This window comes from Lycium ferocissimum, chromosome 1 (assembly GCF_029784015.1).
Source record: "Lycium ferocissimum isolate CSIRO_LF1 chromosome 1, AGI_CSIRO_Lferr_CH_V1, whole genome shotgun sequence".
Taxonomy (NCBI): Eukaryota; Viridiplantae; Streptophyta; class Magnoliopsida; order Solanales; family Solanaceae; genus Lycium; species Lycium ferocissimum.
The window spans coordinates 54,460,301-54,487,763 of NC_081342.1; the positions used below are offsets into that span (position 1 = coordinate 54,460,301).

The 27,463-nt window shown below is 38.5% G+C and overlaps 2 long non-coding RNA genes across 4 annotated transcripts; one reads left to right on the forward strand and one right to left on the reverse strand.

Annotated features, from left to right (window-relative positions):
• On the reverse strand, positions 1 to 26,472 carry LOC132055630 (uncharacterized). Its single transcript, XR_009414611.1, has 2 exons — positions 25,968 to 26,472; positions 1 to 248 (listed from the first exon to the last, which is right to left on the reverse strand). It is a non-coding gene; the product is annotated as an uncharacterized LOC132055630 (long non-coding RNA).
• Positions 24,875 to 25,745, forward strand: LOC132055635 (uncharacterized). 3 transcript variants are annotated; one of them, XR_009414614.1, is made up of 3 exons: positions 24,875 to 25,040; positions 25,128 to 25,364; positions 25,434 to 25,745. It is a non-coding gene; the product is annotated as an uncharacterized LOC132055635 (long non-coding RNA). The 3 variants fall into 3 exon arrangements; XR_009414615.1 differs by having other exon boundaries at positions 25,179 to 25,364; XR_009414612.1 differs by having other exon boundaries at positions 24,875 to 25,364.
• Positions 26,473 to 27,463: the final 991 nt, after the last annotated feature.

The following is a 27,463-nucleotide window of genomic DNA, read 5'->3' on the forward strand; positions in this document are numbered from 1 at the left end:
TAAGTGCTGAACTAAATGAAATCCACCCCAGTAGCTGGTCTGGTCATACAAAAGCATCTAAATCAAATACTACAAGTCTGAATAATAGTACATAAGTAGTCTCAAAATTATGTCACAGAATCGAAAGCAAGACATAAGTAATAGGAAGAGTCTTCGGGCAGCGAACGTCCTCATGCTCACCCTGGATAGACTCGGCAGCAACCTTGATGATCAGCCATGAGGGGTAGAGGTAGATCCAACTTGGTATTCTGCATTAATAAAAGAATGCAGCAAGTGCAGGGCAGTACAAGCAACAAGTAGTGTTAGTATCATAGGCTGACTAAGACTAGATAACATATATAAAGACAACAAAGCAAGATAAAATGTAAAACAACAAGGTATAAGTCAGCACCTATGTTATAGCGTCTAAACCCAACTGTGTCAAGTCTCAGTATGACCAATCTGAACTAGTATATCACAATCATATCACAATAAGTCATCACCTATGTTATAGCATCTAAACCCAATTGTGCCAAATCTCAATACAACCATTCCAAACCAGTATATCAATATCATTTCACAACCATATCACAGAAAATCAAGAGGTACAATTCAATGCAATAATGTATGAATGATGAATGCAATGCATATGCACCGTACACATGCACTCCGATCGATGCAACATCACATCTCCGCACACAACCCATAGATGACTCCATTCCTACCTATACGCCTCATATCAGTCATTTCGCGCACAACCCAGAGATGACTCGATATACAGTGTGTTTCAACGCATCAGTATTTCCTTCTCACTTTCCATCCTCAGTACCATAACAATGCAATATCAATGTATCATGAAAATGAGTATGAATACGATGCAATGTAATATCAACAACCAATTCAATCCCAAATAGTACCACACATGGCACACAAGCAATATCAATAAGAAGGCTACACAATAAGCCACAATGGAATCACGTTTCTTATCTCAATATCAAATCAAATAAAGTATCACAATATCATAGTCATGATATATCACTAATTACCAATATCCGATGTCTCAACGTGGCAACAAGCCAATAAGTAAATAGAACAAGATAAGTCAACAACGCAAAAGTGCGGCTAGCCCCCAAATCATACAACAAGGCCCAACCTAAGGCAATATCCAACCCAACTTTGTACCCGAAGGTTTACATGCATTCTCCGATAATATCATCTAAACATACGCTTCGGTAATCGAAGTCTCACCATAAGGTATACTGTAACCTACCTAGAAAGCCGAACAACAAAGCCTCCAATAGTCAAACCTTAGCTTTTCCCTTCCTTTGAGCCTCGAGAGAATAGAAGTTTAATCATATCCGAATTATGAAATTAGAATCAAGAAGAAACATCATTCAATCCTTACTTCTATTCAAGACCCAAATCCCAACCTATGGAATGGGGTTTATGAACTAAAAAGATGAAATAAGGAATCTATAGGTCTTGGCATGAAATTAATGCTCTAGGTGATCAATTCCGATCAATTATAAGCTAGGAGAACTAACAAATCACTTAAATTCAGACTCTAAGCAAAACCCCCAAATTTAGGTATGAACCCTAACTTCCAACTTCATAAATTAGCCACTAATTAGGAAGGAATCATGCAATAATAGTTCCTAATCATCAATTCCATGCTTAATGAAGCTAACCCAGTTAATAATTCAAGATTTAATAGCCTAGAATGAAGAACCCACAAAACCCTCATTCAATCCACCATTTCTTAAGAAAACTAGCATGTTTAATGGATTCCTAAGGTGAATAGTGTAACATGGAATGGAAAGGAAGGTGAAAGAACTTACCACAATGATTTTCTATGAGGAACAGCCTTGAATGCTCCCAAAAATCTCTAAAGTCAGAATGGTATTGAATGAACAACTTAGGGGTTTTAATACACATTTAATGAATCTAACTGCCCGTCACCCGCTTTCCTGCCCACTCTAGCGCTTTAGCAGTCCCGCTTCTGCGTTCCCGTTCAAAATGCACAAGCCGCTATAGCGCTGGTGCTGCCATAGTGGGCACCAGACACCAGAAACTCCCGAGTTTCACTAATTCAACCCGAAATCCTGACTATCACCGGAGGCCATCTACTCAAAAATCATATATGCAGACATAAATAAAAACATGCTACGAATGCACTCGTGGCCTCAGAATTCCCAATGGATATCTCGTTGACTGAGTCAACCCTCGAGACATCAAAACTAACTTCTCAACCCAAGTCTCAAAATACAACCGAGTGCATTGGGAACCGAACCGAATATACACACCAATTCCAAAAGACCATCCGGACCTCTTGAAAATGACAGATTCTCGAAAAAAGTTCGTTTACCCAAAAGTCAACTAGAGTCAACTCTTCTTTGTTTAAAGCCCAAATTTCTCACAAAATCACCCAAATCATATCCAAAGACCTCGGAAAGCATGTCAACGGTCCCCCTGGATCAAATATGAGCTAACAAGGCTCGGGAAAAGGTCAAAAGCACCAAAACGGCAATAATGACCAAACAGATTGTTACAAAAACTTTGATTTAGGTAAAATTTGGTTCAAAATTCAATTTATGGTTCATCACCCCAAAATCCCAACTCAAAACATGGTTCTCTAACATGATTATCCCCAATTTAATGGTAACATAAATAAAATAAAAAGGTAGGGAACTTACCCAATGAAATATTCCTCAAATGTTCAGCAAAATCACCCCTTAAAACCCTATAAATCTCCAATTTAGTTAATGAAAAGAAATGGTTTCGAATTTGGGAATTTAAGGTTTCATATTTCTAGCGATCTCGCATCAATGGATAATGTCTTCAGAGGCAGCCTCAGTTGCCAACTCACAATCTCACATTTGCTGACCAAGTCCTGTATAGGCGAGCCCATATGTACGACCCCAAGTCCGTATATGCGGCACACAAGAAACTAGAAAATTCTATTTTTTCACAAAGTTCAACTCGAAACCCGACACTCATCTAAGACCTCCCGGATACAAGCCAAACATTCAACCCACTATAAAAACAGGCTACGAATGCATCCGAGCCGTTGGAATTCTCAAACGACGTCATCTTGATCCGTTCAACCCCCAAAACCCCAAAATCAAGTTTCCAACCCAAAGATCAAAACACGCTCGAGTGCCTCGGGAACCGAACCAAACACCCTACCAAGTTATAATCGACCCTCCGAAACTAATGAAAGTGACAAAATTCCTCAAAAGACTCGTTTACCCAAAATCAACTATTGGTCAACTCTTTTTCACTAATTCAACTTAAAGGCTCCTAAATTTCTCAAATTCCATCAAGACTCTCTTGACTACCTCGGAAACCATACCGCCCATCCCCGCGGGTCAAAACTACTCTAACGGAGCTAGGGAAAGGGTCAACGTCGGTAAAAGGGTGAAAAGAGCCTAAACGACCAAACGGGTCGTTACATATATAGGTCGGAGTCATGCCTAAACTCCTCCATCATATGGATGGAACTATTAAGTTAAAAAAAAAAAAAGACACCTCAACTTGGGTTAAGTTGGCCCTGTAAATACACATCTACAGCAGGTCTAATGCATGAATTACACATGCTTCTACGTGGATAACTGAACCAATTAGAGGCAGATGATTAAAATACACGTGTATTAATATAAAAATTAGGATTTAATTAAAAAAATGTGGCGTTAAAATAAAATGTGAAAACATCTGGCAACATATTCACGCTTGTAAAATTATTTTTACTGAACCTTAAGCCCCAAAATTTCGATTTCACACCGATTCTTCTCTTCGAACTGTGGGGTGGGGGCATAATTCAAGATTGATGTTTAAGTTTCAGGCTTGATGATTTACGTAATCTACATTCGATTTTAGCTATTCTTCTGCCTCAATTTTATTGTTTGAAGCTTTACTTTTGCCATTCTGAAATAATGTTTTCGACAATTTTGTGTAAAGGCTAGGACTTTTTTATCTGCCAAAGGGAAGGAAATATTGACTATAAATTTTGCTCTTTTTTAGAAAATTTGTCACATGGGTGATCATATTATTGTGACTTTTCACCATGGAGGTAAGTTTTTGAAGATCGGTAGTGTCAGAATTGAAGACAGTTGTGTTTACCATAGATGAGGACCATTTGTCTTTGTCCGAGCTGAAATCTTATACAAAGGACATAGGGTATGATGAAGTTAAAGCTCTTTATGTTGAAGACCCTACTACCGTAAATTTTTCTTGTTGGAAAGTGAGCCAATAATATAATTGTGTTAAAAATTTAGGGACTGAGTTATTATTTAGGTTGTACCTAAAACATGTGAATATTGAAGAAGGGGGCCCACAACTGGCATTGTTTTGGGACCACTGGTTGGTGAAAAAAATAATAAAGAAATCAGAGTAGCTCTAGGACTTCACACATTGAGGGGGATATAAATGAGATCTTAAATGAGGCAGCTAGAGTTCAACAAGAAGTTGAGGAAGAAAATAGTAGTGATAGTGACATTCTTGACTTTGAAGAAAGAGACTTAGATGGTGTTCCGGGTAAGGATGACCGTGAAGTTGATGAAGAATTGAGAGCTTCTAGAGAAAATTTAAGGAAACAAAAGAGAAGTGAAGCTACAAAAGTGAAGCTACAAAGTCACAAAAGAGACCTAAAAAAACTTTTAAGCTTCAAGTAGTTGAGCTTGAAGAAGTAGATGGAGATAGGTTATCTGAATACTATTTCAAGATCAAGGCATACAAATATGATAATTGGGTGGTAATGAGCACTTTTTTGATTCATCAGATGTTGCAAGTGAAGATATTGATGAAGAGCTAGATATTCTGGCACAATCAGATGTTGATTTACCTTCCAGAAGAAAAAAGTAGAAAGTTATGTTATGATGATGCTTCTGTCATTTCGTTCTTTAATTTGGGAATGATATTTGAATGTGCAATAGAGTTTAGAAAAGTTGTGGCTGATTATGCTATTCAAGAGAATGTGCAATTAAAGCTAAGATCCAATGAACCTCATATAGTAAGGGTAGAGTGTTCGGGAAAGTGTAGCTTGGATAAAGACTCAGGGATTGAAAAAGTATTATCCAGCTCATAAATGTAGTACAAAGAACATCAACAAGCTATGCTCTACCACAAATGTTGCTAGAAAGATGAAGGACATAATATCTTAACCTGACATTAGAGTTCATAAATCTCAAGAGAAATAAGAACAGATTGGGGGTTACAAGTGGGAAGATCAATCTGCTAAGACCAAAATGAGAGTTATCAGCAAGTTCATGGATGATTGAAATCTTGAAAATATGATTAAGAGCACAAATTCTGAGACTCTTTGTTGGGTTAGAACTGAGACAGTCCCTGGCAAACACTTGTTTAAATACTTTTATGTATGCTTTACTGCAGAAGAATGGATGGCTAGAAGGTTATAGGAAGATCGTAGGGTTAGATTGATGTTTCCCGAAAGACTTGTAGAGGAGAACTATTAGTAGTTGTTGGAAGAAATGGAAACAAAAAAATGTATCTAATAGCTTGGGCAGTGGTTGACCAAGAAACTAAACACTTTTGGAGTTGGTCTGTTATACCTTGGAAAATTTCGCGTTATCAAGACTGTGGACGGCTTAGTATTAGCTCAAGGGAGAGCAGAGTTACACAAGGATTATGGATGAAGATTATGTTATCTGAGCGTAAGAACATATATATGACATTTGGAGAGTGTATGGAGTAAATCGGTTAACATGATCACTCGATGATAGCCCTCGAAACCATGAGTTAAGGTGGGGCCCACATGTCGGGGTTTTGTAAAGGATATATCATAAGTGATACAAGTAGTACATGGAAAGTTGAGCAAGTCCTAAGAAGGACCCATAAGCCAACTATGGACATAAGCCCTCCAAAAGGACGATTTAAGGAAACGTTTTCGGATGAGTTGACTTGGAGGGGCAAAAACGGCATTATAAGTTTGGAATTTGGAAAAACACCAAGAATAAAAGTTGTATATAATTGAAAGAGATTTTCAACCATAGATCGTGGGCCCTCACACGATATTGGAATCAAGAGTTATGGCCATTTTAAGAGCAAGACTCCAAGCTGCCAAATGGTTCCGCGGGCCCCACATGAATAAGTCGGTGGAACCGACCTAGGGGGGGGGGCTATAAATACCCCATCAGCCCATTTTTTTCAGCATATTAACATTCCAAAGAGTCCTAGAATCCTCTCAAAACATCTCTCAAATATTATAGTCCGATAAATCAAGAATTTGACAAGATTACGCCAAACTAGTCCGTGAAAGGTGATTGTTCTTGCTTCTACTTAAGCTTGGTGTTGGAAAAGGTTGATGTGGCTGAGTTTTTTTTAAGTATAAGGTATGTTATTTATCCCATCTTTTATGTTGAGTTTATTTGAAGCTCTAGCAAGCCTTAAAAATGAAACTAGTCATGGAGAAAAGGGTCATAGAGTGTTGTATTGTAGTTGTTGTGTTTATGGGCTGTTTTGAACACGTTGTGGCCGTGTGGATGGACTGATTTGCACATATAAAAATGGTATCTAACATTGTTGGCGTGTTGATGAGATTATACTCCTTGATTGGGATGGAAGAAAGTGCATATTGTTGTTGTATGTTGAAAAACGTCGTGGGGGATGTTTATGGAATATGTTGGTATGAATAATAGTGTCGTTGATGTTGGTATTATTGTTGTTGTTGATTGGTTGCTGAATTGTAATTTTGGGCTAGGCATATAAACAGGGGAGATGCTGCCCAATTTTCGGCAGAATATAGAGTAGTTTGGTTTGAAATTTGGAACAAGTGTGCAATAAAGAGTCTAACGTTAGTATGAATCCTTTTAAGTGTAGGCTTACGAGCTTGGACGAATAAGCGTAGCTAATAAGAGGTGGAACAGGTATGTAAAGCTTACCTTTCTTTCTTTTGGCATGTCTTAGATGTAAATAAGGTATGATACGAGCCTTGGGGTAACTCTACTCCTAAGATCCGAGCATGTCTACGATTCTTATTCACTTCTTAATATTCGCACTCTCAATATAGTCGAGCTATGGTCCTTGTGTCTTTTGCATGATTGGATAGTAAATGTTGTATAAAGAGTTTTTGTTCCTAAAGGATTCTATGTCGAATAAAGTCCCTAACTTCCATAGACGGGCTCGGATCGCTTCGATACGTTCGTAAAAGATTCTATAACGCATAATGCCCGTAACTTTCATGGGCGGGCTCGGATTGGTTTGATACATGTCTGCGATCCCTAAGATTTTTTTTAATGCAGTCCTAATGGCATTTAGAACGGATTTAACATGACTATCGTTTGATACTCGAGCGTTGATTTGTCTACTTATCTATTGAGTCTTAAAAGATGATTTATATGCATATGGTTTCTCACTACTCTGCTCGTGCGAGCTGTTATTACTTCTTTCACTGAGTCCCGGGCCAGGACACGTACTCATGCACAACTCCACTGCATTATTCACCGAGTCCCTCACTAGAGGGCTGGGACACGTTATATATATATACTAGTTATGTGAGGCCCGTGCTAACCGGGCCCAAACTATAAAAGTAGATATTTTAACTAAAGAAATATAATTTGTGTTAGTACAAGTGTACAACAACAACAACAACAACCATATACCCATTGTAGTCCCACAAGTGGGTAGTTATATGAAAGCAAAATTTTCATTCCACTCCTTTAATATTTTAACTTCCATTTTGATGAAATTATTTAATTCAAATCAAATTTGGAACTCTCTCATTATAACTTATGTATCCTAATTTTACGAAGTTATTTAGTTCTAAATAAATAATCTATACATAGTTAATGAACTTTTAAGAAAAATACATAATTTAACTTATGCATATGGTTTCTCCTCTCTTAATCGGGGATTAGGGGTTCGAACATGGATATGGAAAAAAAAAATCTTTGGAGGAAGCGCTCCCCGAATAGGCGCGATGCGATGCGAATTATCCGGATTAATTGGGCTCAAATGCGGATATCGAGCACCAATCAGAAAATCAAAGAACGTGAAAAATGAGGTAGGAGGTTCGATAGCTTTTGAAAAGTAGACTTTAAAAACAAAAACAAAAAAATTAACTTAAATAAATAAGATTAGGACCTAAAAGTAATTAATTAAAAAGTTTTAAAAAAATTTGAAAATTATTGTGAGGACTACAAAAGTCCCCAGGTTCGATAGCTTTTGAAAAGTAGACTTTAAAAATAAAAAACAAAAAAATTGACTTAAATAAATAAAATTAGGACATAAAAGTAATTAATTAAAAAGTTTTTAAAAAATTAGGATTATATTTGCTCTTATATATAATAGTAATATATGATGATATGATGATATGATGATACGGGGATGGCGGCCAGGATGGCATATGATGATTCCTTTCACCGAGTCCCTCACTAGAGGGCCGGGACACGTCATGCATGCATATATATAGAGGGCCGGGACACGTTATATGTACATGTATATGATGATTTTATTTACCGAGTCCCTCGGCTAGAGGGCGGGACACGTTATATATATGCATATGTACAAGATGATTATCTAATTATGTTTCTAAGTTCCATAATGAATTTGACATGATATTGACATGCATGATTTATGTTTCAAAGGCAAGCCTTATGATTTTCTATACTCCTTATTTCAGTATGATCCTGTTTACTGTATTTCATGCTTTACATGCTCAGTACATATTCCGTACTGACCCCCTTTCTTCGAGGGGTGCGTTTCATGCCGCGCGTGTGTATAGATGAGTGGAGGATACTAGTAGAAGATGTTTCAGCTGGATTGGCGAGCTCCATTTCCTTCCGGAGTGCTGCCGAGTCAGAGTATCTATGTTATGGTATCTTGTTTTATGTTAGAGACTTTGCAGACAGAGTCACGTATAGAACATGTCAGTCTTGTAAGCGGTTCTATAAGCCGATGTGTCATTATGCATTATGTTACAAGTTTCATATGTTTACAGATATTCCTTGATTTGAGAAGGACGAAAAGTATGTTCTTTTTGAAAAGCTAACATTATGCATTTCATGATTTAAGAGTCCAGTAAGATTATGAGTATCATGAGGATCAGCGGGTTTGCTCGGCCCTAAGTAAGGGTAGGGTGCCCATCATGCCCTATCGAAAGTTGGGGTGTGACAAATTGGTATCGAGCGATTCGTCCTAGGGGTTGTACGCAAAGTCCTGTCCAGTAGAGTCCTGTTTATGGTGTGAAGTGTGCCACATTTATAAACAGGAGGCTACGGGGCATATAGGGTGGTTACCTTTCTTTCACATCTGAGATCGTGCCATAGAGCCAAGCCATAGGGAATGAGATTCCTTATACTAACCTTTGATTTCAGCAGCAGAATGGCATCGATAGAAGGAAGTGACTAGCGATATTGGGAGTTACAAAGCACACAGGTAAGCAAAGGTATGAGAGATATATATGTCGGGCAAGACATTGAAGTACGATTGAAATACAAGTTGAAGATTAAAAGGGAAAGTAAACAAGAGAGTGTAACAGGTGCAGTTTGAGTTGGGCATACGAGGTATGTTCATCATTTTAAATCTTGTTGTTGATATTGGAAGCCCCGTGTGGCCGTGATACGATATGATATATGTATATACATATGTTGGCCCACATATGAGGCATTGTTGGTATTTCACTGCGTGCGATTTTGAGATAGTAACAATTACGGAGGAAACTCGCCAAAATTTTCTGGAAATAAAAGAGAATGAGATATAGGTTTGTGATATGACTTGAAAGGTCGTACTAATAGTAATGATAGGAGTTGACTAAGTTGCGAGTACGGTGACATCGAGAAAGAAGTTAATTCTTTGAATTGAGGATAATAATAATTAGAAGGTCGATATCGATATGGTAAAAGAAATTGGAGAGGGCTTGTAACCCTAAGAGATGCTTTAGGAAAGGGATGGTAAGTCTTGATGGAGTGTTATTTAAGGTACTGACTGAATTGATAAGCAGGGATGAATTATGACGAGCTTATAGTTAAAGGAAGTAATAGTATGATTAAGACAAGAGTACAGAGGAAAAGAATTGTGACGGATATGAATGTATTGATAAGACAGCTTGCGAGATATTAAGGATAAAGTGGACCAGGAAGGGTAAAGGGTTAAGAAGTGTTATATTATAGGATTGAGTACGAATAAGATATAATGTGAATATAATGGGGATTGTTATGAAAATAAGTAAAGCCGAGTGAGAAGGTGGCCAAAGCTATGATGTGATCTATGTAGCTAGAATATAAAGGCAAGTGTGAAACGGAAAAGCGAGCTATAGAACAAATAAGGAAGGCTTATCAAGTTCTGTAGGGGAAGTTGGGAATAAGGGTTATATAATAACGGAAATGATGGCGAGTGTAAGAAAAGAAAGGGTAATTGGAAGAAGGAAATAAGAAGAGAGCGAGATAACAGTGTAGTAATAGACCATGACATGTGTAGCCAAGGATACGAGTACTATAAGTGACGGGAATGTGAAAGACCCGGTTATAGAAAAGGTGAGGAACGAGGTAAGATGAGAGCAGAAATCCAAAGGCCGATAACCAAGTATTTATAAGTAACGGCGATCAAGGTTGTTCACCACCATTGGGAATCTGAAAGTCTAAGACGGAAAGTAGTTATATCTATAGATGAAAAGTGAATATTGAGGATTGAAAAAGGGCTAAAATAGTAATTGTGGAGTCAAAAGAGTAAGAGACCCTTTCTAATTCGGAGGGAGATGTGTTATGAGAACGTTTCGAAATCTGTTAAGACTTCAATTTACTCCAGATTATGTGATGAAGGTCATGCGGTGAGGTGGACGCTATCATATTAGTATTAAAGCATCGTATTTCATCGGAGTTCCAAGGTTAAGCGTGCTGGAGTGAGAAATTTTAGGATGGGTGACCCCCTGGGAAGTGTACTAAAAGTCCTATAAAGTCGACACAGGAGAACCAAATGGGAAGCTAGAGTAGACTAATGGAAATTAGAGTATACAGAGTAGGCGGAAACCTTAAGAGGTCACGTAGGACGAGGCAGACTGAACCAGTGAAGAGAAAGAAGGTGCATCACAGCCCTAGAAGCAGGGTAAGTTGAATAGCGTTTGGAAATATTTTGTAAGCGGGATAGTAGTAATTATATGTATATAGGTATGCACATGATATCCCGTACGTGGCTATATCAGCGGATACGTGTATTCCGACAACCAACGTGGCGGTATATGGAAGGCATTAATCGGACAGGGAAACGAAGTTCGAGTGAAAAATAAAATATAAATGGCACAAATGTTACAAGGCAGCTGATGCTGTTTTCGCTACAGGTTAAGCTTGGAAAGTCCTAATACAACGATATTTGAAAAAGAAGAAAGGTGAGTAGATGGAAGGCAAGGCGATCAAAGTGTTGAAAAAGTAAAAAGTAAGAAATACGAGTGAGTAAAGCCTCCAAAAGAGAACTCAAGAGAGCACCTTACGTCAAGATGAACTATAATATTTTTAGACCATGATACCTCGAAAGGATATTGGGTATTGAAAGAAGAATAGACATAAATCAAAGAAGAAATAAATATGGGAAGAGAGACATAAAGGATGTAATGAATCTTAAGGGCAATGTCATGAAAAGAGTAAAGGTCTTGGATAGAACAAAGAGAGTGATAGTAATACGTCAGAACCTTCGAAAGAAAGATGACTCAATAATTATCGAGATAATGACCCTTAAGAGGTAAGAACGGGGACTTGAAAGTTATGAAGATTTTTAACTATATCGGGAAGGTAATGGAAAAAAAGTTTGATAATACGGGTACCATGAGGTAGACATGCGGAGAGGAGTATACGATATTTTTAGACCATGATGCGAATCCCTCGTATTGGGTAAATTCGCGCCGTACCTAAATATGTAGCAACATGTCTTAAGGGCAATGAAAAGAGCAAGAAAGGTCTTTGAGTCAAATTCACAAAGGATGATAGAGAGGATGACGAACTTAAAGGACACTCAGGGTAATGACAAGAGGTAAAAGAACGGGAACCCGAACTAATAAACTATAGGGAATCCATGCAGTGTATGTCTAAGACCAACGGTATAAAAAGGATAGCCGAGATGGTATCGGGAGGTAGACGCAAAGAGTGCGCCGTATACGAGCAAGGTAGTTGCCCACCGATAAGGGAACAAGGAACGAAAAAGAGAATCTTTGTAGGACGATGGTTAGTTATGACACGATAAGTCAAGACTACAATAATGGAGACAAAAATCAGAGCGAGAGTGAGATACTAGCTAAATTCCGACCAATGTACATGAGGGCAAAAAGGTGAAAGAAGCTGATTACAGACATTGGAGTTATTGTCGAGAAGATGCAAGATCGTAGGTACTTGTGTTACGATTATAAGAGTCCAAGTTCGCATCGCGGCAGTCATAGGAGGATTGGGAGGACCAGTGAACTAAGGGATTAAGCTTTCGAGGCTTTGAAGGAAAGTGGGGCAAGGTTTAGTACGGGAAATTTTGGTTTAACAGTTATTAGCAGCTCAGAGTCAACAGAAAACATGCGCAGGTAATCGACAACGACACTTAGAGTTCTAGATTGGCGATTGGGTATTTCTGGAAGTGTCACCCATGAAGAGTTATCCTACGAGGAGCAACCTATAGCCATACCGGATCGTTAGGCGAGAAAGTTGCGTACTAAAAATGTGACTTTCGTTAAGGTATTGTGGCGGAACAATAACAAGGAGGAGATGACCGGGGAAGCCGAAGAGGAGATGAAGAATAAGTATCCCTACTTATTTCCTATGCCTACGAATAATCTAAATTCCTAGAGTGGTTATGTTGATTGATAAATAAACTGTATGTGGTAGCTATAAAAGGAACTCCCCCGAAGTGCCTATAAGACCCTGTAAGACTAGTTTAACATTCGAGGACGAATGTTTCTAAGGGGGGAAGGATGTTACACCTTGAAAAATTTCGCGTTATCAAGACTGTGGACGGCTTAGTATGAGCTCAAGGGAGAGCAGAGTTACACAAGGATTATGGATGAAGATTATGTTATCTGAGCATAAGAACATATATATGACATTTGGAGAGTGTATGGAGTAAATCGGTTAACATGATCACTCGATGATAGCCCTCGAAACCATGAGTTAAGGTGGGGCCCACATGTCGGGATTTTGTAAAGGATATATTATAAGTGATACAAGTAGTACATGGAAAGTTGAGCAAGTCCTAAGAAGGACCCGTAAGCCAACTATGGACATAAGCCCTCCAAAAGGACGATTTAAGGAAACGTTTTCGGATGAGTTGACTTGGAGGGGCAAAAACGGCATTATAAATTTGGAATTTGGAAAAATACCAAGAATAAAAGTTGTAGATAATTGAAAGATCTTTCCAACCATAGGTCGTGGGCCCTCACACGATGTCATAATCAAGAGTTATGGCCATTTTAAGAGCAAGATCCCAAGCTGCCAAATGGCTCCGCGGGCCCCACGTGAGAAGGTTGGTGAAACTGACTTAGGAGGGGTATAAATACCCCATCAACCCCATTTTTTCAGAATAATAACATTTCAAAGGGTCCTAGAAAATTCTCTACACCTCCCCCAAACATTATAGTCCGATAAATCAAGAATTTGACAAGATTACGCCAAACTAGTCCGTGAAAGGTGATTGTTCTTGCTTCTACTTAAGCTTGGTGTTGGAAAAGGTTGATGTGGCTGAGTTTTTTTCAAGTATAAGGTATGTTATTTATCCCATCTTTTATGTTGAGTTTATTTGAAGGTCTAGCAAGCCTTAAAAATAAAACTAGTCATGGAGAAAAGGGTCATAGAGTGTTGTATTGTAGTTGTTGTGTTTATGGGCTATTTTGAACGTGTTGTGGCCGTGTCGATGAACTGATTTGCGCATATAAAAATGGTATCTAACATTGTTGGCGTGTTGATGAGATTATACTCCTTGATTGGTATGGAAGAAAGTGCATATTGTTGTTGTATGTTGAAAAACGTCGTGTGGGATGTTTATGGAAAATATTGGTATGAATAATAGTGTTGTTGATGTTGGTATTATTGTTGTTGTTGATTGGTTTCTGAATTGTAATTTTGGGCTAGGCATATAAACAGGGGAGATGCTGCCCGATTTTCGGCAGAATATAGAGTAGTTTGATTTGAAATTTGGAACAAGTGTGCAATAAAGAGCCTAACGTTAGTATGAATCCTTTTAAGTGTAGGCTTACGAGCTTGGACGAATAAGCGTAGCTAATAAGAGGTGGAACAGGTATGTAAAGCTTACCTTTCTTTCTTTTGGCATGTCTTAGATGTAAATAAGGTATGATACGAGCCTTGGGGTAACTCTACTCCGAAGATCCGAGCATGTCTACGATTCTTATTCACTTTTTGATATTCGCACTCTCAATATAGTCGAGCTATGGTCCTTGTGTCTTTTTCATGATTGGATAGTAAATGTCGCATAAAGAGTTTTTGTTCCTAAAGGATTCTATGTCGAATAAGGTCCCTAACTTTCATAGACGGGCTCGGATCGCTTCGATACGTTCGTAAAAGATTCTATATCGACTAATGCCCGTAACTTTCATGGGCGGGCTCGGATTGGTTGATACATGTCTATGTTCTCTAAGACTCTCTTTAATGCAGTCCTAATGGTATTTAGAACGGATGTAACATGACTATCGTTTGATACTCGAGCGTTGATTTGTCTACGTATCTATTGAGTCTTGAAAACTGATTTATATGCATATGGTTTCTCACTACTCTGCTCGTGCGAGCGTTATTACTTCTTTCAACGAGTCCGGGCCAGGACACGTACTCATGCACAACTCCACTGCATTATTCACCGAGTCCCTCACTAGAGGGCTGGGACACGTTATATATATATACTAGTTATGTGAGGCCCGTGCTAACCGGGCCCAAACTCAAAGTATAAAAGTAGATATTTTAACTAAAGAAATATAATTTGTGTTAGTACAAGTGTACAACAACAACAACAACAACCATATACCCATTGTAGTCCCACAAGTGGGTAGTTATATGAAAGCAAAATTTTCATTCCACTTCTTTAATATTTTAACTTCCATTTTGATGAAATTATTTAATTCAAATCAAATTTGGAACCGTAATCGACATTATAACTTATGTATCCTAATTTTCTGAAGTTATTTAGTTCTAAATAAATAATCTATACATAGTTAATGAACTTTTTTTTAAGAAAAATACATAATTTAACTTGTGCGACAGATGGAGTCTGCTCCTCTCTTATGGGGATTAGGGGTTCGAACATGGATATGGAAAAAAAAATCTTTGGAGGAAGCGCTCCCCCGAATAAGGCGCGATGCGATGCGAATTATCGGATTAATTGGGCTCGAATGCGGATATCGAGCACCAATCGAAAATCAAAGAACGTGAAAAATGAGGTAGGAGGTTCGATAGCTTTTGGAAAGTAGACTTTAAAAACAAAAACAAAAAATTAACTTAAATAAATAAGATTAGGACCTAAAAGTAATTAATTAAAAAGTTTTAAAAAAAATTTGAAAATTATTGTGAGGACTACAAAAGTCCCCAGGTTCGATAGCTTTTGAAAAGTAGACTTTAAAAATAAAAAATAAAAAAATTGACTTAAATAAATAAAATTAGGACATAAAAGTAATTAATTAAAAAGTTTTTAAAAAATTAGGAAATTATTGTGAGGACTACAAAAGTCCTCACATTTGCTCTTATATATAATAGTAATATATGATGATATGATGATATGATGATACGGGGATGGCGGCCAGGATGGCATATGATGATTCCTTTCACCGAGTCCCTCGGCTGAGGGCGGGACACGTCATGCATCTGCATTCACCGAGTCCCTCACTAGAGGGCCGGGACACGTTATATGTACATGTATATGATGATTTTATTTACCGAGTCCCTCACTAGAGGGCCGGGACACGTTATATATATGCATATGTACAAGATGATTATCTAATTATGTTTCTAAGTTCCATAATGAATTTGACATGATATTGACATGCATGATTTATGTTTCAAAGGCAAGCCTTATGATTTTCATACTCCTTATTTCAAGATGATCCTATTTCGTATTTCATGCTTTACATGCTCGGTACATATTCATCTTCGAATTCTTCCTGGGGGCGCGTTTCGTGCGCGCGGTGTATACGGAATGAGTGGAGGATACTGACGAGAAGATGTTTCGGTACGGGATTGGCGGCTCCATTTCTTCCCAGTGCCGCCGAGTCGAGTATCTGTCTTGTGGTATCTTTGGTTATGTTAGAGGCTTTGCGTACGCAGTCACGTGTATAAAAGCATGTCGATGCCTTGTAGAAATGACTCCGTAAGTATGTATCATTATGCATTATGTTACGATTTCATATGATTACGGATTTTTACTTGATTTGAGAAGGATGAAAAGCATGTTCTTTTTGAAAAGCTAACATTATGCATTTCATGATTTAAGAGTCCAGTAAGATTATGAGTATCATGAGGATCAGCGGGTTCGCTCGGCCCTAAGTAAGGGTCGGGTGCCCATCATGCCCTATCGAAAGTTGGGGTGTGACATGGTCCTGAAGCTATCTCATTCAAGATTTGAAGCTTGGTGATGACTGACATGCGAAAAGTATGCTTTTCTTCCTCTCTTTTTTTTTTTTTTTTAATAGTTTTGCCAATTTTTAATTAATTGTTCTACCAATTTATTTTAAAAATTATTTTTCCGTTTTAAAAAAAAAAAATTGTTCTACCAATTTCCATTATACATTTTTTTATTAACTGTTATTGCTTCAATGTTAGCCCATAAACGCATTCTTCTGCTTATTAAGGTTTTGAATCAATTGTCTCTGATTTACTTCCTATTGCTGAAAGAAGAATGTGTGCAAGACATATTTGGACAAACTAATAAAAAATATTGGAGAGGTGAAGAAAGGAGAAAAACATTTTGATGGTGTGCCAAGACTAGTTTTAAGTTAAAATTAAGAGAATAATTTAAATATTTGGGAAACTTTGACACAAAATATGTCAGTTGTTACTTATCTATAATAAAGAATACTGGTGTAGGGCTATGTTTAGTGAAAGAGCTAAGTATGATGTGGTGGAAAATAATATGTGAGAACATTTAAGTCTTAGATGGTTGGTCTTAGATACATATCTGTGATTAGTATGCTTGAAGATATTAGACATAAGTTGATGGATAGGCATGGAGATATGATTGAATTTTGCTAAAACTTGGGTCAATGACATCTCATCCATGGCAATACAGGTTTTTGGAGAAAACTAAGTTGTTGGTAGGAGAATAAGGTGAATTGGAATGATGACACACATTTGAGGTTCAGAAAGGTGATTATAGTCACACAATTGATATGGTTAGGAAAACATTAGTCTGGGGTTGCTTGATTGGGGAGGTATCTGTTACACCCCTCGTACGCATAGTAGTAGAACCTATGGGTTCTAACAGTAAGGCCGGGAATATAGACCCGAACCCGAGTTTGGAGATAGGAAATGTCTTACCCCGTGTACAAGAGTACCGCATGTTTCGGGTAATTTACAGAGTTAGAAGTTGAGCGAATCAAGTCGACGCGATCGGAACTGAACCAGAAAATCTGCAGGACACCAGTCAATGTCGACGGGTCATCGACATATTCGACGGACCGTCGACGTGTGGCGTCGATGGGATTCCGCGACTACCCCTGCGGGGCGCGAGTCGGCCGTGGACACTTCGACGGGCCGTCAACCCGCTCGTCGAACCGGACCGCTGTAGCCTTTTTGTCTTCAAAGTATAAATATGTGGGTCACGACTTCATTTCATATTTTCCTCCTTCCAAAAATTAGAAAACCCTAAAATATTTTCTCCCAATATTTTCCATCATATTAGTGAAGATTGACAAGACTCGGACCCCGTAAACCCGAGATGGTGAAGAAGAAAGGTTGCTTCTAGGGTTCCTTAAAAATTGTAAAGCTTAGGGAGTCAAAGTGAAGTGGTTCTTGGGATTCTTAACCCCTAAAGTTATGTAAATGATTTATACCTTTGTATTTAAGTTGAGTATCAAGAGTTTTAGTGATTCTAAGTAAAGAGGGGGCAGTTGTGGAAGTGGTAAGTTGATGAAAGATAAAATGGTAGCTTAGGGTTATTTAGAGAGATGATTGGGAATGGATTAGAATATATTTTGATATATAAGTGTTGTTATTGTGGTTATGGTTGGTATTAAAGCGAATGAGAAGTTGAAGGGTTGTTAAGCTTATGAGAGAAATGTTGTCCATGATTCGTTAAGCCCTCTATGCATCTAAAGGAGGTTAGTAAGTGAAGTACCTAGTCTAATGAAGTCTATGTTATCTTAATTGTAGATTTACAAGTCAAGAAGTAGGAGTTGGTCGATTTGATATACGTCGAGGTATGTTAAGGCTATCCTTTCCTTCTTTTGGCATGATCCTATGATGTGATCCAACAAGCGAGTAAGCGAGATTTCATATTACTCTACTACTTTTAAAAGTATCGGAGTATTTCGGTCTTTGATGTTCATGTACCCATGATTATTCCTTCTGTTCATGGGTCCACTTATGTACGCGATATTCATGCATTACATTCTCTATATATATATATATATATATATATGTATGATGACTCGTGACTATAAGGCGTTATATACGCAAGTATTATATGTATATGGGGTATGGAAAGGAGCAGGCGTTATATACGCATTACCACCTGATCAGCTGGTGCACTATGATGACGATATGAGAATCAGGCTGCCAGTATCACAACAATGTATATGATGATGGTCGCAGAGAGGCCGATATGATATGAGAAAAGAGACAGGCATTATATACGCATATATCAGGCATTATACACGCACATATATACAGATGTATGACCTTCATTGATAGGCATGAGCATGCATATTATGCGCCCACAGGGGCATTGTCAGATATACAGATTTATGTAGATACATGCAAATACTAGTTCATACAAGTACATGCAGTCAGTCATTTCAGCTTATGAGTTCAGACCTTATCCATGATTTCCAATGTGTGTATATATATGATGTTGCTCTTATGCTTTACATGCTCAGTTCATTATCCGTACTGACTCCCCGTTACTCGGGGGGCTGCGTTCATGCCCGCAGGTACAGGGAGAGAGACAGGTGGTCCGGCCGGTCGGACATTTAAATCTAGCGATGGTCGGTACGCTCGGGTCGATCCGGGCTACGATCGGTTTTTGGTATGCCCCTTTTGAGATGTGTACGCATATGGGTATGGTGGCCCCCGTCCCGTCCTTTCTCCAACTTTAGTTCGATGAGAGGTCTCAGAGCGACAATTGTATGTAGTAGTAGATGGTATAGCCTTGTCGGATTCTATTATTTTATGTACAAGATATGTAGCGACCTAGTGCTTGCATCGTTCTTCCGCATGTTGTGTATATATATATATATATATATATATATATATATATATATATATATATATATATATATATATATATATGGAGATTGTCTGTAGTTCGATGTTTCCTTTTATGAGATCGGTTGTGCACATTTATGGGCCTTTGATGTTCATTATGATTCGAATGTAAAGCATGTAGGGGTGTTTGGCTATAGGTCGGACTCGTCACGGCTCATCCGGTTGAAAGAGCAAAATGAAAGATTTGCTTGAGAAAGGCTTTATCGAACTGTACATTATCGTGGGGAGCGTAGGTGTTATTTGTGAGAAATAAGGATGGTTACCTTGCGAATGTGTGATTATAGGCAATTGAATAAAGATTTGCCGTAAAGAATAAGTATCCATTTCCGAGGATTAATGATTTATTTGATCGGTTCAAGGCGCCAAGTATTTCTCGAAGATAGACTTGAGGTCGGATACCACTGTGTTAGGGTGAAGGAAGAAGACATTCCGAAGACGACATTCCGGACTAGATATGGCCACTATGAGTTCCGTGTTATGTCGTTCGGGCTAACTCATGCCCCAGCCATATTCATGGATTTGATAAATAGTGTATTTAGACCCTTTCTAGATTTGTTCGTGATTGTGTTTATAGATGATATTCTGGTTTATTCGCCGTCAGAGGCCGATCATGCAGAACATCTGCGAATAGTGCTTAGAATTCTCCGGGGTAAAGAGTGGTATGCCAAGTTTTCTAAGTGTGAGTTCTGGCTGAACTCTGTGGCTTTTCTGAGTCACATTATTTCAGAGAAAGGCATTAGAGTGGATGCCCAAAAGATTGAGGCGCGAAGAATTGGCCAAGGCCCGCCCCGCGACCAACGGAGATACGTAGTTTCTTGGGCTTGGCAAGTTATTATAGAAGGTTTGTAGAAGGATTTTCCTCTCTTTTAGCCCCATTGACCAAATTGACTCAGAAATCAGTTAAGTTCCAACGGACGGTCTTGTGAGCGAGTTTTCAAACGTTCAAGGATAAGCTAACTCAAAGACTCGCTTTGACTCTTCCGGAGGAAAGCAATGGCTATGTGGTATATTGTGATGCTTCTAGTGTTGGATTGGGCCGTGTATTGATGCAAGATGGTAAGTTGTCGCTTATGCTTCCGCAACGCTTGAAGAAACACGAGAAAAATTATCCAACCCATGATCTGGAGTTAGCAGCAGTGATTCATGCCTTGAAGATATGGAGGCACTACTTATACGGTGTCCATGTTGATATATATATTGATCATAATAGTCTCCATTACATCTTTACACAGAAAGATTTGAACTTGCGTCAGAGGCGATGGTTGGAGAGGTTAAAAGATTATGATGTAGATATTCTGTATCATCCCGGGAAGGCGAATGTAGTAGCCGATGCCCTCCGTCATAAATCTATGGGTAGCTTGTCATACGTGCCGCCAGAGAAAAGAGAAATGGTCCGTGAGGTTCATCGATTAGCTAGCCTCGGAGTTCGATTGATGGATTCGGGTGATGCAAGGGTTACTGTTCAAGACACAGTGGTATCGTCCTTGGTAGTTGAGATAAATGAGCGTCAGTATGAAGATCCTGCTCTAGTTCATTACCGAGATAAAGCACCTCAGAAAGAAAAGACACCCTTTGTGATCACAGGTGATGGGGTACTCAGATATCGAGGTAGATTGTGTGTCCCTAGTGTTGCAGGACTCCGTCAGCAGGTTATAGGGGAGGCACATTACTCCCGCTATTCTATTCATCCAGGCTCAACAATGATGTACTATGATATCAAGGAAGTTTATTGGTGGGATGGTATGAAAAAAGATGTAGCAGAATTTGTCGCTCAGTGTTCAAATTGTCAACAGGTCAAAATAAACACCGTGCTCCGGAGGTCTATTGCAAGCTATGAAGATCCCGACATGAAAGTGGGAGATAATTAATATGGACTTTATTACAGGGTTTCCCCGTACTCAGCGAAAGTGTGATTCGATATGGGTCATAGTTGATAGGCTCACAAAGTCAGCTCATTTTTGTCCCGTCGTAACTACTTATGCAGCCGCGGATTACGCGAGGCTTTATCTTAAAGAGATTGTACGACTCCATGGTGTTCCTTTAGCCATTATTTCAGATAGGGGAGCACAGTTCACAACCAGATTCTGGAAGTCTTTTCAGCGTGGATTGGGGACTCAGGTGAGTCTTAACACCGCATTCCACCCGCGAGCGGACGGACAAAGGAGCGAACCACGCTACACCCTTGAAGGATATGCTTAGAGCTTGTGTGCTTGACTTTCGGGCAATGGGAGGATCATTTGCCTCTTATCGCGAGTTCGCATATAACAACGGCTTACCATTTCAAGTATTCAAATAGCTCCTTGTGAGGTCTTCTATGGGCGGAGGTGTAGATCGCCCATAGGGTGGTTTGATATTTGGGAGAATAAGTTACTAGGCCCAGACTTAATCCAGCAAGCAGTTGTTAAGGTGAAGGTGATTAGAGAGAGATTGATAACAGCTCAGAGCCGACAGGAATCCTATGCGGATAATCAGCGACGTAAGCTAGAGTTCAAAATGCGCGACTGGGTGTTCCTGAAAGTTTTGCCTATGAAGGGAGTGATGAGGTTTGGTAAGAAAGGTAAGCTGAGCCCTCGATATATTGGGCCATATAAGATCATTTGTGTAGTGGGTACAGTGGCATATGAACTAGAATTGCCTTCGGAGTAAGAATCGGTACATCCAGTATTCCATGTATCAATGCTTCATAAGTGTATAGGAGATCTTGCAAGAGTTGTACCAGTGAATGATATCCAGGTGACCGAGCAGTTATTGTACGAAGAGGTTCCAGTGGCTATATTGGACAGGCAGGTCCGTCGGTTGCGAACCAAAGATGTAGCCTCCGTTAAAGTCTTGTGGAGAAATAAGAATGTTGAGCAAGTGACTTGGGAAGCGGAAGAAGCGATGAAGATTAAGTACCCGCATTTGTTCCCAGCAGTACAGGAGGTGCAGTCGGAGGCATCACTTTCCCCACGTATTGTTTTCATTTCAGTTATCGTGATTTGGTCATGTGAGCCATGGTATTGTGCGTTGTAGTGTGCGGTCCTGTGTGGCATTATTTTGAGTCCCTGTGTGCAGGGCGGATTGGTATAAGTACAGGGGAATATCTGCCGAAATTTTTATAACCCAGGATTATTCGAACACCCGAGGACAGATGTTCCTAAGGGAGGGGGGAGAATGTTACACCACTCGTCTCCATAGTAGTAGAACCTATAGGTTCCTAGCCGGGTATGCCCTTGGAATAGAGACCCGGGCCCGAGTTTGGAGATAGGAAATATCTTACCCCGTGTACAAGAGTACCAGTATATGTTCCGGGTAATTTACAGAGTTAGAAGTTGAGCGAATCTAGTCAACGTGATCAGAACTGAATCAGTAAATCTGCAGGACACCAATCAATGTCAACGGGTCGTCGACATGTTCGACGGACCGATGACGTGCAGCGTCGATGGGATTCCGCAGCCCTGCATTTGCAGGAGCAGGTCGATGGGCAAGTCGACAGACCGTCAACACGTCGACGGGCACTCGACCCGCTCGTCGAACCGGACCGCTGTAGCCTTTTTGGCTTCCAAGTATAAATATGTGGGTCACGACTTCATTTCATATTTTCCTCCTTCCAAAAATCCGAAAACCCTAAAATATTTTCTCCTAATATTTTCCATCATATTAGTGAAGATTGACAAGACCCGGACCCCGTAAACCCGAGATGGTGAAGAAGAAAGGTTGCTTCTAGGGTTCCTTCAAAGTTGTAAAGCTTAGGGAGTGAAAGTGAAGTGGTTCTTGGGATTCTTGACCCCTCAAGTTATGTAAATGATTTCTACCTTTATATTTAAGTTGAGTATCAAGAGTTTTAGTGATTCTAAGTAAAGAGGGGGTAGTTGTGGAAGTGGTAAGTTGATGAAAGACAAAATGGTAGCTTAGGGTTATTTGGAGAGATGATTGGGAATGGATTAGAATATATTCTAATATATAAGCGTTGTTATTGTGGTTATGGTTGGTATTAAAGCGAATGAGAAGTTGAAGGGTTGTTAAGCTTATGAGAGAAATGTTGTCCATGATTCGTTAAGCCCTCTATGCATCTAAAGGAGGTTAGTAAGTGAAGTACCTAGTCTAATGAAGTCTATGTTATCTTAATTGTAGATTTACAAGTCAAGAAGTAGGAGTTGGTTGATTCGATATACGTCGACGTATGTTAAGGCTGTCCTTTCCTTCTTTTGGCATGATCCTATGATGTGATCCAATAAGCGAGTAAGTTAGATTTCATATTACTCTACTCTTAGAAGTATCAGGAGTATTTCAGTCTTTGATGTTCATGTACCCCTTTATGATTATTCCTTCTGTTCATGGGTCCAGATTTATGTCAACAGTTATTCATGCATTACATTCTCTTATATATATATATACACACGCAAGTATTATATACGTATATGGGGCATGGAAAGGAGCAGGCATTATATACGCATTACCACCTGATCAGCTAGTGCACTATGATGACGATATGAGAATCAGGCTGCCAGTATCGCAGCAATGTATTTGATGATAGCCGCAGAGAGGCCGATATGATATGAGAAAAGAGACGGGTGTTATATACGCGCATATATCAGGCGTTATATACGCACATATATATAGATGTATGACCTTCATTGACAGGCATGAGCATGCATATTATGCGCCCACGCGGGGCAGGGCATTGTCGTATATACGTATTTATGTAGATACATGCAGATACTAGTTCATACAAGTACATGCAGTCAGTCATTTCAGCTTATGAGTTCAGACCTTATCCATGATTTCCCATGTGTATATATATATGAAGTTGCTGATATGCTTTACATGTTCAGTACATTATTCGTACTGACTCCCCATTGCTCGGGGGGCTGCGTTCATGCCCGCAGGTACAGGGAGAGAGACAGGTGGTCTAGCTCAGTAGGATATCTAGATCTAGCAGTGGTCGGTACGCTCCATTCGATCCGGAGCTGCAGTCAGTTTTGGTATGCCCCTTTTGAGATGTGTACGCATATGGGTATGACGGGCCCCTGTTCCATCCTTTCTACAACTTTCGTTCTAGTAGAGGTCTGTAGACAGTTGTATGTAGTAGTCAGATGGTGTAGCCTTGTCAGCTTCTATTCTTTTGTGTACAGTATATGTAGCAGCCTAGCTGGCTTGCATTGTTCTTCCGTATGTTGTGTATATATATATATATATGCAAATTGTACAGAGTTCTGATGTTTCCTTTTTATGAGATCAGTTGTGCCATTTATGGGCCTTTGATGTTCAGTATGATTCAGATATAAGTATAGGGGTGTTTGGCCGCTAGAGGTCAGACTCCCGTCACGGCTCATCGGTTGGGTCGTGACATATCCCTTGCCAGCATCTAGTTTGTGCCTTGTTTCACATTACAGAAGAACCAGAAGACTATGTGGAGCATTGGTATAGAAAAAATAACATTCCCAAGTGCTTATAAGTACTTAATACAACCAATCCCTGATATGATAATGTGGCCTAAAATCAATAACCCACCAAGAAGCCTTCTGATGTGAAGTCAATGGCTGGGAGATTCAAAAGATGTAGAAGAAAAGACAATGATGAACCAAGAAAAAATGAAGGAAAGCATTAAAAAAAGGAGTCACAATGACATGTTTCAGTTGTCATCATGTTGGGCACAGCAAAAAGGACTGCAAATCAGGGGTAAGCATTTTTTTTCTTTTCAGTTTTTTAGTTTAATCCTTCTTAGACTTCCAACTCTTTTTCCTATATGTATATCCCTCTCAATAGCCAACTACGACCACTAAATCAAGGACAATGACTCAACCTAACACTCAACAGTCCTCTTCTTTATGTTCAGAAATTTCAAGAGTTAGAGGAACAAGAAGACATATAGCTGGTTCTTCAACTGCTACATCAATGGATGCAACTACAAAAGCAATATCTGCTTCATTTGGAAGAAAAAGAACAAGAGACATGAAATTTGGTGTTTAAACAGACATACAATCTGGAAGACAAGTCAGTAATGTATGTATATCTAATAGCTAATTTTCTTACATCTTTAGTTATAGTGTATAATATTTACGAAATTTACAGTTTAAGAGACCAAGTGAAAGAGTTATCTCAAGTGGGACAACTTTAAAGGATGCATCACTAATAAATATTGATTTTGGATTCAAGCCATTTGATTTGGAATGGAAAGGGAAAAATGCTATTACGGGGAACCAACTTCAGCAAATGCAGCACTCAAAAAGATGCAAACCAAGTCTAAAAATAAGAGTTCAACTCAATCACGAGATGGCTAGTTGATGTGGTTTCTGTTGGACAGCCTTCTTTTGGGTTATTTTGATGTATGTTAGCATTTAGACTTGCCATTTACACTATCTAAAAGTTGATTATTTTGATATATGCTTGGTGTATTAACTACTTTGTTGGTGTTGACTAGCTTCATGTTTTCTTATTCTCTTTTGTAGTCCCAGAATAAAAATTCTAGCCTGTTCAGGATAATAAACGTCACACCACCTAAAAAACTTGCATCCAATGTATTTAAGAACTACAAAATCATCGTAAAAATTGAATCTTGGGTACTTTCAATTTAAACTAAAAAAATCATTTAAAACGTATCCATACCCGACAATCTTCACATCCAAGAAACCAACGACTTGGGTTGTTTACTGACTAAGAAATCTTCATTATAGCTCTTTTTCCACAATGACAAAAAGAAAAAAATTGAGATTCCATTTGCATTTAAGAATTGGGTAGAAATTCGTGAAGATGGGAAAGAACTAATTATTAGAGAGATAAGGGATTAGGTTTAGGTGGGAATATGATTTGAGAATTGTGCATAAATATAAGAGGGGTTCATTAAGAGCATAATAGCCACTTCTCAAATGTTTGAGGTGGGGACCGTAGATGAGAGCTCTAACGCGCCTAAGGTTGGGTATAACTCACACATAATGCTATGTGCGATGGGTCAGTTTACGAGTCAACTTAATCCAAGTTGAGTTGTCTAGATGTGTATTATAAAAGTTGGAGTGTTTACAATTGATGCCAAGTTTGAGTGTCTATCCATGTATATATTATGCCAAACATATATTTGTTTCATCTTCTTTTATTTGTGCATTAAAAAAATAGAATTAGGAGAAAAGAAAACAAGATAAAGAGAAAGATGATCTAGTCCCACCACTAAACAAGATTTATAATAAATGCATAATCAATCCCCATAGTCGTTACACCCAAATTACAATATATGCAAGTTCCATTCTAAAATCCTTAATGTTATTAGTTTTTGCTATATCTTTTGGAGTGTATTCCGAAATATACATTAAAAATCTTAGGAAGTTCGTTGAAATGCGGAAAAAAGTATATAGCATACTAACATATGTATAAACAACATAATAGTTCAAAATAATGTGAGACACAAATCAACCACAACATCTTAATCTACACAATAAAGGAAAATATCTAATTCATTAAGAAATGTTGTCACCCTATTGTACCTCCTAAAATGGAAATAGCCAAAGAGACTTTTTAGTACTCTATCAATTTTGAACTTCAGATAAAATCAAATATAATTTCAGGGGGAAAGAAAAAGAAAGATATAGCTATAAGAATGGTCATTCATAAATATACACATACTCGATGCATTTAGAACAAAACTCAATCTTCACTATAAATTGTATAAGCATTCTTATTGTAATGATGAAGTACATGAGAAAAATAAATGTGTGTCAAAATTTGGAACAAAATAATGTTCCTCCTATATTAACTACACCATAGTGTATCTGTTGATCAATGTATAAGCAAGGACCGAAAGCAAGAGAACATATAATACTTTCTTCTCAATAAAAACTTGACCAGTTTTATGTTCTTCTTCTGCAATTGTCTCTAATTTTGGAGCACTTGAAAGCCTTCGAGGAGAAATAAATCGCGCTGGTGCAATTTCTATGACATTATTCATGTATCCCCTTGCCATGCAGTGATTGTTATTTTCTTTGGGACTATTTATCAAATCTCTTGAAAAAGAAAAAGAGTTTATTATAGAAGGCAGTGTAAAAGCAAATTGAGGCTTTTGCTTGAATATTCTTATTATTATTATTATTTTTTTTTTTTTTTTTGTGTGTGTA